General features: G+C 35.6%; 1 pseudogene; it reads right to left on the reverse strand.

Annotated features, from left to right (window-relative positions):
- Positions 1-6,784: 6,784 nt before the first annotated feature.
- On the reverse strand, positions 6,785-11,482 carry LOC144962316 (5'-deoxynucleotidase HDDC2-like; annotated as a pseudogene).
- Positions 11,483-11,858: the final 376 nt, after the last annotated feature.

Here is an 11,858-nt window from a genome sequence, read left to right on the forward strand (position 1 = left end):
GGGCCCCCCACCCCCAAAATTTTTCCCCCCTTTTCTTATCCCCCTTAATTTTTTTTTTTTCCCCCCCCCCTTTTATTAAAAAAAAATTAATTTTAATATTTATTTTTCCTAATTGCCTTCGGGGTTTTTTAAACCCCCCCGGCCAAATTTCAAATTCCTCAAAAACCCCCCAAAATGAATTGAATTGGGGCCATTTTGGGGGATGAAAAAAAAACCCTAGACAAAAAAAATTCTTCAGAAAAACCCAACAGGGGATTGGGGGGGAAATTTTTTTTAAATTTGGCCGGATGTAAAGAAAAAAAGCACAAAAAAAACCCCTTTTGTGTTTAAAATTTTTTTTAATTTGCAAAAAGGGTAAAGGAAAATTTAAAATCCCTTTTTGTTAAAAAATATTTAAAAAAATTTTCTTAAAATTTGGAGGGGAAAAAATTTAAATGGAAAGCAAAAACGAACTCAAAAAAGAAAAAATTTTTTTTCCCCCAGGCGCCAAAAAAAAATGGAAGACAAAATTTTTCGTTGTAACCCCCCCTACCAAACCCCTTTCACTTCCAAAAAGGAACCAAAACGCCAAAAAAATAGGAATTTGAAACATAAAATAGGAATTTCCCCTTTGGGGTTTTTTGTTGTTTTTTTTCAACAAAGACTTAAAGAAATTGCTGCATTCAGGACATTTTTCAGCCTCCCCTTTTTGGCCCATTGTTTTTTTTCATTCATGAATTTCTGTGAGGAAGTTTTCTGAACGTATCCCCCTCTCTCCAAAGCGGTTTTACATACCCAAAAAACTGCCAACCCTTCCAAAAGTGGAATAGGTGGTCAAAAATAAAAATTTGAGCCCAAAAAAAAAAATTAGGAAAATTCTGTAGGAAATGACCACCAATTTTGTCACCAAACCATAAAAAAAAACGGTTTTTCCCGGGCACTGTGGAAAAAACTACACAAAAATTTTATTGGAAAAAGGGAAGGGGGAAGTGGAAAGGAGTGCAATTCTTTTTTCCTACTTAAGTCCCTTTGGAAACCCATTAAAAAAAATTTCCCCTTTTTTTAACCCCCCCCCCCCCCCCTTTTTTTTTAAATCTTTTTTTCCCACCATCAATCGTTATTTTTTTGAAAATTGGGGAATTTTATAGAAAAACCAAAAACGCATACCTCCCTACTTGAGAATTTTCAAATTAAAGACAAAATTTACAAAATTCATCATAATTAAGGGTCAAAATTTCGTAATAAAAAAGCAAAAAAAAAATAAATGAACACCCTTTTATTATGAAAAAAAAATTTTTTAAAAATCCAATCCGACTGGGCTCGGCTGGGCCCAAATTGCCAATGCCCCCCCCCGCGATAATTACTTATTGATGACCTATTTTTTCGACACGCCGGTGTCAACCGATGAGGGAAAAGTTTCCGTGTCGAGTCTGAGTCACCGTCGCCACCCAAAACCAGGAAAAATAGATTTTTTATTGTAGCTGCTTTAAATAAAAAAAAAATAATTATTTTTTTCTTAATTTAAACGTTGCCCATTTGTATCATATTATTTTTTCTATTTTCCGTAATCCGTAAATTGTCCCTTACACTTTCTAAAAATTACGGACGGTCGTAAAATAGGCAGGAAATAAACTGTAGAAAAGAAGAGTTAAAAAATAGAAATGATTCCGCAAAAAAGACGTAGAATTGACAACAATCGATTTTTTGGGTGGGGGGCATTAAACAGATTTCTGTTTTTTAGGGGAAAAAAACGATTGCAGTACCCCATAACGAATCAAAATCCTTTAAACAAAGGCACTTATTGCCTTAAAAAAATAAAAATTTTTAAATTTGCAGATTTTTTGAAACTTACCAATATCCCACAAGATTAGAAACTTATTTTTGTTTTTTTAAAAGTAGGATTGGGAAAGCTGCCCCCGGTGAAATTTATTAAAATAGAGAAAAGTTTTTTTTAAGTTTTGTTGAAATAGACATTTGGAGGATTCCAACAATCGGGGGAAAAAGGACATAAAAACACCATAAAAATTGAAAACAGGAATTCAAGTATGAGTTTTTAAAATTTTTGATCAAAGGCGGGGGGTAACCTGGGATTCTTTTCAGAGGGCGCCTTGCCCGTATTCCAACTTTTCGAAGCAAGATATCAGGAAAAATTTATAAATGACCTCCATAAAAATGAAAATAAAATTTACAAAAATTTTTTGATTGGGCGACAGTTTTTAAAAATAGGATATAATACACATATAAAATTGGAAAACTGCCCCTTATTGTTTATATGTAAGATTTTAAGTTTTTTTGAATAGACATTTGGGGATTCCAAAAATCGGGAAAAAATAACACCAACAAATTAAAAACGAAAAATTTAAGTATGGGTTTTTGGACAAAGGGTTGAAAAAAGGCAAGGGTGGCCCCTGGGAAAAAAATGTCGAGGGAAAAAACGCCTTGACAGATGATTCCAACTTCAAAAAACAATGATTCAATAATTATAAATGACCCTCCATGAAATGAAATTGGAAATTTTACATAATGTTTTTAAATTTTGGGCAGACTTTTTTAAAAAACAGGAAAAAATTTCAAACATTGAATCTGTCCGGTTTTATCTTTTAAAAAAAAAATTTTTTTATTTTTGTTGAAATAGACATTTGGAGGATTCCAACAATCGAGAAAAGGGAAAAACACCCCCACAAACCAAAAACAGAAGTTTTTAAAAATATGGGCCCCTTTGTACAAATGTTTGATCAAAGCCAAGGGTGGACCTGGAAAATAAAATGTCGACTAAAAAACTGCCTAAAAGATATTCCAACTTTCGAAAACAAGATATCGGGAAAATTTAAAAATGACCACCCCCAGAAATGAAAAGGAAAATTTCAAATGTTGATTGTGGAAAAACAGATATAAAACAGGATTAATATCACTATGTTTTGGAAAAACCTGCCTGTGTTTTTTTATATAGTAAAGTTTTTTAAAGTTCTGATGAAAGTTGGAGGATTCCAACTTTGGGGGGGAAGAAAAGGGAAATCGGCATAAAAAATCTGAAATTGAAAGAAAAGGAATTTTCACAACTTTTTCTCACCTCGATATCCGACAAGAGCCAACCCCGAATTTCCCGGGATGCCGTTCCCACTGCATGAAAGGCGTGTTCTTCTTGCGAAAAAAACCCCTTGGGGATTTTCCCCCCCCAGGAAACAACAAGCATCGTTCTAAAAACCTAGGAAGAAGGCTAGGAATGGCCCCAAGGACAACCCCTGAGTATGGCTACTTTGAGCGGTGACCCCGCCGGCCAACAGGGGAGTTTACAAAACTGTGGCCCCCTGCAGAGGACAAAAGAGATCGACCCCCCCGCCCAAGACGGGTCGCCCCTTCAAGGAACGGCAAAAACTGTCCATGGTGTGCAGAAGGGGCCCCCAAAAAAAGAACCAAAAAAGCCGGACGAAACAAAAAAAAGTACTTCCCCCGTAAAACCCCATTTTTTTTCCAACAGACACCCATGAGCCCCAATAATCCGGTTGCCCCCCCCCCCCCCCCGTTGGCCGGATGTGCCCGGAATTTTTCCGGGTTTCCCCCCCCCCCCCCGGTTGGCCGGAAAATGCCCCGGAATCTGGTGCCCCAGGGGCCTAAAAACTTACCCAAAACAACGAGACTGTAAACCAAAAGCCCCCTGGGAGAGGTTCAGGGAGGTGTTTGTCCTCCAAAAAGTATTTGAACCTGACATTCAAAAAAGTCAAGAAATTGTTGACCCCGGGGTTTTCCAAACTCGATTTTCGGCGGGGTAATTTCTCCGACCTCAGGGGGAAGACCGACCTGTGGATGCCATTGCCCGGACGTACCAGTGGATGCACTCTGACCTGGTAGTCAAAATACCCACAAAAAACCCCAGTCGATGGGCAAAAACTCTCATCAAGACTGACTTTCAAAGCTGAAACCCCTGCCAGCGGTGCCTAAAAACCCTATAAGGGGCATAAACATAAGACCGTCGGGTTTTTGTTTGGAAAAAATGTTTCTGAGAGGGGCCTTCTTTGTGCTCCCCGTAACCTCCCCAGTGACCTTTCAGCGAAGGGGGTCTGAAACAACCGCCCCCATGTTCAATGGCACCTTTAAAAAATAAAATTTTTTGTTTTTTTTTTTTTTTATTTTTTTTTTAAAAATTTTTATTAAAAGGGTTGGAAACTTTTGGTTTTATAAATTAATGGAAAAAAATTGGGGTTAAAAAAAAAATTTGTTTAAAGGGAAATGGGGGAAAAAGAAAAAACATGGGGAAAAAGATTCAAAGGGAAAAACATTTAGAATACAAGGTCTTAGTTTCGATCACCAAAAAGTCCCCAACCACCCAAAAACCAGACAAATCCCCACTAAGAGGAAAAACGCCAAATGTTTACAAATCATATTTTAAAGAAAAAAAACTAAATAACAGTCATAAAAAAAGAGAATGGTTTAAAAGGGAAAAAAAAAAAATCATCCCCCCCAAAAACTAACAAACTTTTGGCTTTTTTTCCCACCCACCCGGGGGGTTCCCCCAGCAGGGCCAGGACAAAACCAGCCCCCCCTTTTCCAAGACAAGACGAGGAAAAATTTTGGGAAAAAACAGATAAGGGGGAATTAAAGACACAGTAAGTCCCCTCCTTCCCCACATGGGGGGTCGGGGAAAACCCCCCCCCCCAGTTTTTTGGATGCAATTATTTTCTTTTCCTGACCCCATGATGACATTTTTCGCTGGATAAAATGATGTACTAATGTGTTTAAAAAATATACTAATTAAATTAAAATTTCCCCCAAAAAAAATCGAAAGAATATGCAAAAAAAAGTGGGGTTATTGTTAAAAAAATTTTTTAAATTTTTTTTTTTTGGGGAAAAAAGAAAATTGAGATAAATAGGACTCTATCCTAAAATAATCCCGATTTTTTTCCGCTTTTGGCTTTTTGTTTCGGGATAATTAATTTCTTTAACTTTACAAAATGAATTTTCATTGAAAGACATTATCGTTGTAATACTTTCTTTAAACTCAAAGTGCCCTTAATACTCATGGTCTCAATCGTATAACGCTTTTCTCAGGGTGGATCCAATTTGGCCTCAAGTTGGGGTCCCGTTTTGGGAATAATCACCTCTTTGAATTCGGTAAAAACCAGGAAATCTGAAATTCAGGGGAATGTTAGGAAAAATCCCCCCGTTTTTAAAAGTTCGGAAACAACCCTGTGTAATTATCGCTTTTTGGGCTTTTATCTCGCATTTATTGAGTTATGGGCCCTTAACAACAGACTCCCCGTCACTGTGTTGTTACTTTTCTGTTACTGGTGTAAAATGTCCCCCTCGAAGGGGGGGAGGGGGAAAAATCATCAATCTTCACCCTTTATCGGCATTTTCTTTTACTAACCCAACCAAGTTACAAATAAAAACCACTACGAATGAGCCAAACAAACAAACATAAAACACGTAACTACCCACACTGCCATCAAAACAGATTCTTTGTAACACCAGTTCCTTTCATCTGTCTCAAACGCTTTGGCTTGACCTATAATTCTTCTCTTCTCCCCCTCCGTCTCTTTTGAAGGAATCTATAACGGCTTTGGTTTCTTTTTGGTAAAAAATAGAAAATTGGCCTGAGGACGTAGAATCAGAATCACTTTTTCTTTTTTAGTTTCTGCCCTTTCCCCCCAATCAGATCATCACCAAACCTTGGGAAGAGGTCTGTAGAAAATTTTTATTTTTCTGAAAAAAATAAAATTGTGTAAAAAATTTTAGAAAATCTCATCTTATCTAATTTGGGCTAAAATTTCATAAACTAACCGCCGTTACTTTTCTTTAAATTTTCAAACACCCCTTTTTATAATCATTGAAAAAAAATTTTCCAAAAAAACAATGTAAATTAACACCCCCCCTCACCCCCCCTAAAAAAAAAAAAAAACAAACAATTTTTTAGACTAATGTAGTCATTTTAAAAGTAAGCAATTTTCCCTATTATTGACAAAACTGAAAAAAAAATTTTTTAAAAAAAAAAAAAAATTTAAACGAAGAAAACACTTGTAAAGAACAAAAAAAACATGGATTTGACCCTGCAACTAACGTAACAATTTTTTTTTGAAGGTTATAGACAATTGAGGAGCTGGAACCCAGCGGTAAAAAAATGCAAAGGACTTGGATAGCGGGAAAATTTTTGGACCCATGTATATAACCCCCCCCCCCCCCCCCCCCCCCCCCCCCCCCCTCCCCTCTATCACATTTAATCGTTAGTAATGTTTATAAACCCCCCCCCCCCCCCACTCTCCATTCATTACTAAAATTTCTGTAGTGATAGCTTATGTCCCTCCCCCCCTTAAATTAGTGAAATACTGACCCCCCCGCTTTAAAAAGGAAATTTATGTCGGGTTGAATGGGAAACCCCCCATTACTGACTTAAAATTTTAAATTTATAGTAAATTTCCCAAAATTTTTTTGGGTTTTGCATTGTGAAAATTGTCTTCATTTCCCCAAAATAACAAATCGAACAAACCCCCAAATTTTTATGTTTTTGTCAATAAAATTCTATTCTTTGCACCCGAGTCATCCCGACATAAACCACCCTCTTCATTACTAAAAAACGTCGATAATCTTAGATGCTTTTCCCCCCTCTATTCATTATTAAATTTGATATAATGTTAACATATCCCCTATCTGCCACTATTCATTATTAAATTGATGATTATAGAATTGTATATCCTCACCCCTTCTCAATCCATTACTAAATTGGTGTTTCTGTCTTTCATGCCCCCCACCCCTTTCTCCCTCTATATTCAATATTACATTAGTGATATAAGTTGTATCTAGTGAGCACCTTTCATTTGGCCCTATCATAAAAGCTTTGAAGACTTCCAGGTTTTTTGTCTCGCTGTTCATACTCGAATGCCTGGACCAGCATCTCAAACTTGTCTAGGTCTTTGACAAACTGTGCTTCTGGACTTGACTGAGTTTCGTATTCCTATGAAATACAGAATAACAATAAACAATATTGCAAATCTATATGATTATTTATTGTGGGGCGAAGTGGCAGATGGTTAAGGCATTGCACTGTGAAACCCGGAAGGTCACAGGTTCGAGCCCCCCCTTCAGGCACTTTTTTCGTTTTTTTTTCCTTGAGCAAGATTATTAAAACCCCCCCAAAATTTCTCACTTTTGGGCAACATGGGTGATTCCTGTTGACATCAGACATTTTTTTTTGATGAATTATCTTTTATTCCTTTTGTGGAATGCCTAGATGACGAGATCTTATGATGTTGTGGCAGAAAAGGGCATAAATAGTAAATAAATGATTATTATTACAGTATCCTCTTTTTTTTAAAGATCTGATCGAATATTGAAAGTGAAAAGGGTTATGAACTCCCCCAAAAATCAATTCTCTATATGAATTGTCGCCCTCAGTTGTTTTTATATTGGATATAATTAAAAATTTGTTCCAGATCCATTTACAGATCTAGAAAAAAAAAAATTTCACAAATTTTGTTGCCCACAAAATTTTATTTCATACTGCTACATGGCGCTCTGTAGGTCTTTATCACTCAATGGGATGATCTATAATATTACCTTTCCATGCGCTCGAGGTCATTGGGTCACGTAGCAAAGTGGTGCTCAAACTTACCAATATTGAAAGCGTTCAACTTTTATAGATATCCAACGTCACAATTGGTTTATTTTGCCCCAGCATGGCTAATGGGTAATGTTTACAACTTTCATATACAAAGCAGTGGGGTTTACATTTATTGAGAAATGTCCAATCGTTGGACAGCAACAAATTCATGTGATCGATGACTACTTTGGACAAAAACATGAATAATAGGTCACTCCCATTATTTTGGTCTCCCTTTACACAGACCTGCCAAGGTAGGAACTTTGGGAATTTTTAAAATCAGAAGCAGGGATAAAAGGAAAAATGAGGAAGCTGAGGTGTTGAATTTAAAAGTGTTGCTTCGATACAATCAGAGAAGTAAATCCCAATAAGAAGAAAGTAATTTGTAATAGATATACAATATTGCTGGTCAATATCCAATAAGGGGCGAAGTGGCCGAGTGGTTAAGACATTGCACTGTGACCCAGAAGGACCCAGGTTCGAGCCCTACTAAAGGCACTTTCGTTTTTTTTTTCTTGAGCAAGATTATTAACCCCCAATTTGCTCATTTGGACAACATGGTGATTCCTGTTGACTTCAGACATCTTGTTTGATGATTTTATCTATATTCCCTTCGGGAATGCTTTGGCAAACGATATCTTAGGGATTTTGTGGCGGAAAAGGCATAATTAATTATTTAATACCCAATAATACAGTTAAAAAGTCAATCAGGATACCATCTCTCTGAAAATCAAGTACCCTGGAATGCTTGAGAAAAACATTCATATATTTTAAAATTCAATTTTTAAAAATAAATATACAGTTTGAACCTTTAACAATTTTTGGACCCTGGGGGGGCTTCTCCCGAGGTTACGAATTATATTCAATATTGGTCAAAAACTGTACTTTAAATACTCCTATATTTTCTTTTCTCACAAAATCCTTGTAATTTAAAGTCAGTGAATAAAAATTTTTCCAAAAAGAATAAAATGGAATTTCAAAAAAAGAAAGAGATTAGGAGTAAAATTTTAGTTTAAAAGTGCAAAAAACAATATAAAAACATCACACTATTGTGTATTACTCCCCTTTGTATTATTTTTATTCTATAAAAATTGTAATCTGTGACTCACCATCCAAAGATTGTACATTTCCTTTCCAACTTCCTCTCCAACCAACTTGCATATATGGTCCTGTAGCTTCCTGTAGAATGCAAACAAATTCAACAATACCACTCCATCCATTTGTCAAATATTATACAGTGCAACAGCATTCCTTGAGGAGCTGAACTACACGGGACAGACAGAAAAGTTCCAAGGAATATATGTGACACCTCCCCATGCCTCGAAACGGTAGTATAAGTCAGGATTTTCAATTTTATTTTTTTTGTACCCAATCAAAGCTTATTTCATGTCTAAAAATTTGATAGCAAATTTATATAATTATGATTATTCATATGACCGTATGAAGTAGGGAGAGTTTAAAAACAGAAAGCAACATAAAAGATTTACATGAGGATATTAAAAGAAACCCCCCCCCCCCCCCCCCAAAAAAAAAAAACCCCAAAAACATGATCAACCTCCATAGCTCAACACGTTTGTTTGGTTGTTATACACAAGAACTTTTGTATACAAAACACAGAAGAAAATCCTGTGAGGAAACAATCATGGCCTATCGTTTTTGGCCTATGGCTATGACTGTCAATCAACTATTTACACTATTCACTATTTCTCTACCCCTACTACTTTGTTAGATTTCATTCTATGTTATATCTATTATGATTATGAGAGCTTCATAATTCAATAATTTTCTTTTCCCTTATTCTATGTGGGCTGCAATGCTTTGCCACCTTTCACCTTTGCCCTTTCAAAATATGTGCCAGTTTGAAAATTATTGGAATCATATTTGAAAATTATTGGAATCATATTTGAATTTTTTTTTTTACAAAAATAAATAAATAAACAAAAGTAAAGCATCCTTACCTTTTCCATTTTGCTCTTGTTTTCCTTACTGATTCCACACCAAGGGGTAATATCTCCTACAAGGCTTTCTGCCATGTCGTGAATCAGGGCTATCTTCTTATACACCTACAATTCAATCATTAAAACAAAAACATTGAGTTATAAAATTCAAGGAGAGTTTAGGCTGTGTAAGCCTATGAGATCAGGAAAGATCGGACTTTTTTATTGGTAACCAGGTCCCCTGGGTGCCAATGCAATGCACATCCACCTGACCAGCTCACTCCCACTATCAAAGTACATTTTTTTTCTGTCAAAAAAAAAATTTTATTCCTGTGCTATATTACATGGAGTAGAAAACAGACTTGCCAAAACAACAAAAATCAGTAAATTGCTGAAATTAAAAAAAATAATAAAAATTCAACTAGGTAATCTGTATCAATAAAAATATGATTTCCACATCTATAACCAAGAGTCAATTAAAAATTGTTTAACTCATTCAACCCTAACACCGACTATAATCCGTAGTTAACCCGGGTTACTTTTACCCCCATGCCTATTTATTACATTTTTCTAGAACAAATTATAGGCGTAGTATCAATGCTAATGTTTTTTTAGTTTTTCATGTTAATGATAATTGAATAAAACTATCTATGTAGCCTACATGCTCATTTTAATACATTTTTTTTCCAATTTCCAAAAGTAGCAAAAATCTCTAGGATTGAGTGAGTTAAAACTGGAAAAAAAATTTTAAAAATAAATTTCATGTCACTTACTTATCTCTGTCTAAGTCAGTGTTGCTGGGCAAGGCCCAAGACATCATGGCCATTCGATACATGTGTTCAGCCACACTTTTCTGGGTTGTTTTACCTATACGATGAACCCAGCCTGTCCTATTCACTTGCTAGAAAGTAAACGAAAGACATCATATAGATTAAATCTTGGTAGATTTTTACCCTCACTTTTGTAATGAATCACTACAAGTTATAGTTTATTTAATTGTTAGTTGATTTCCGGGTTAATTCTTTACTTTCACTTTTGACACTTTTGTTTTGGTCATCCATCGCCATCATGTAAAACAAGAATTTCCTTATCTAAGAACAATATTATTTACTAAGAAAATGAAATGACAGCGGGGACCCATTTTCCATCTTTATTCTAGACACCATCATCATACACCATCTTGCTTAGAATAATCAGAACTGTGATAAACCTATAATTTACAATGACCTTGAAAAATCAAGTGCTCATTTGCCAATATAAGTAAGGGGCATAACCAATAAATGTTCTTAATATCATTTATGTAAAAAATTAATCGAACAAAATCATTGCGACAGATTTTCATTTTCAGTGATATAAAGTAAAACTAACTAATTAGAGTGATATATGTATAATAAGAGATACGAAACTTCTGAAATGGCAATAGGTTTTTAATAGCAACTACACATATTTATGTCAGTTCGTGTCAAGTCGGTAAACACAGTTCTTCTAGTTTCATAATGTTTATATGTAATACAATTGAACTTTGACACAACGATTTTCGTAGCTTAAAAAAATATTCAGTTGGGTGAAGCAGTGTGGCTCAGCGTAAGGTCTTTGCTTCGTACCCAAAAGGTAACGAATTTGATCGCCTGTTGATGTGCTGTGTGGCCTTGAGCAAGTCACCCTCGCCGTAGCTCAATTTGCGGCGCTGCACTGTGGCTGACGCTTGGGTTATTCGTCTTCCCTTGGAATAGACCTCTAGAGACAAATTTCCCCCTATGGGATGAATAAAGGGAAATTTCTTTTATTTATTTTTTCTCACTAAATTCCTCTCAACCTTTTTGTGAATTTGTTCAATTGATTGAATAGCGGGGGCAGAAATGGTGTCCATTATATTTGAACACATAAAATCAATTCTCAAATGCCAGTTAATAAAACTTGACATTGAAAATCCACCACGGAGGATCCCTAAGTTTTCACGTCTCCATATTTCCATTTTACTCTTGGATAAATAATAAACTCATATCGTTCAGATCTAAAATAGGTAAAAAACTTAGTCTTGTGGTCTCCCCTGAGAGTTTGAGTTTATTCTTGAGATTGAAGGTTTTGACATAATGATATACTCTTGTTAACGTAAATTATTCTCATATTGGACAAAAATCAGCTATTTAAACAAAGTTGGCAATTCGGACTCGCGTCTGAATAGTCTCCAGACGGGAGGACTACACAATGTGAGCATAAGGCAGAGGGTTGGGAATTCATAAAGAAATAGAAAAAGAGTTCAGAAGAAATTCTGTTTTGCCCACATCACACTGACTCAGCGCATACCCCTACTTTGGACTATAGAATGATTGTTGCCTGTCTCACACTTA

This window comes from Berghia stephanieae, unplaced genomic scaffold, assembly GCF_034508935.2.
Source record: "Berghia stephanieae isolate SIO BIC M18660-M18661 unplaced genomic scaffold, UCSD_Bste_1.3 scaffold848, whole genome shotgun sequence".
Taxonomy (NCBI): Eukaryota; Metazoa; Mollusca; class Gastropoda; order Nudibranchia; family Aeolidiidae; genus Berghia; species Berghia stephanieae.